This window comes from Poecilia reticulata, unplaced genomic scaffold (genome assembly GCF_000633615.1).
Source record: "Poecilia reticulata strain Guanapo unplaced genomic scaffold, Guppy_female_1.0+MT scaffold_262, whole genome shotgun sequence".
Lineage (NCBI taxonomy): Eukaryota > Metazoa > Chordata > Actinopteri > Cyprinodontiformes > Poeciliidae > Poecilia > Poecilia reticulata.
Genome location: NW_007615044.1, coordinates 117,017 through 117,542, shown reverse-complemented (window position 1 = coordinate 117,542; position 526 = coordinate 117,017).

The window sequence follows — 526 nt, the reverse complement described above, 5'->3', positions numbered from 1 at the left end:
TGATGCGAATAAGTACATGGGCCATCACCATTCAGATTTTGTGAGTGCTTACAAACAATGTGCTTTTTGTTAATACCAATTTTTTTCTGAGTTATTTAGTATCTTAAAGCACATAAAGAGMCACATTTTGTGCAAAAATTATACTTGGAATGTATCTGACGTCCTGTGTAGCTTATTTTTAATGAGTTAAGAGCATGTTGTGTTTTTGTAAAATAAAGAAGTGCAGACAGTGTCTAAAAATAAAAGCTTGACAGATAGGACCCATATCATTGCTTTTAACTTGAGTTTTCTTTTCTCCTTCAGATCTGGTGACTGATATGGACTTTTCTCCCTTTGATGAGTGTCTCCTGGCAACCTGCTCTGGGGATGAAACGGTAAGCTCTGCAATGTCCTACTTTCTTCCCAACTTTGCCAGTATTTGTCCCCTTTATCTCTCTCTCACTACCCTACCCTTCAGTATTCTCCAGAATATTTTTTTCAATTCCCCTTTCTTCCAAATGTTGTTTTCCTGACATAGTTTTTTGTG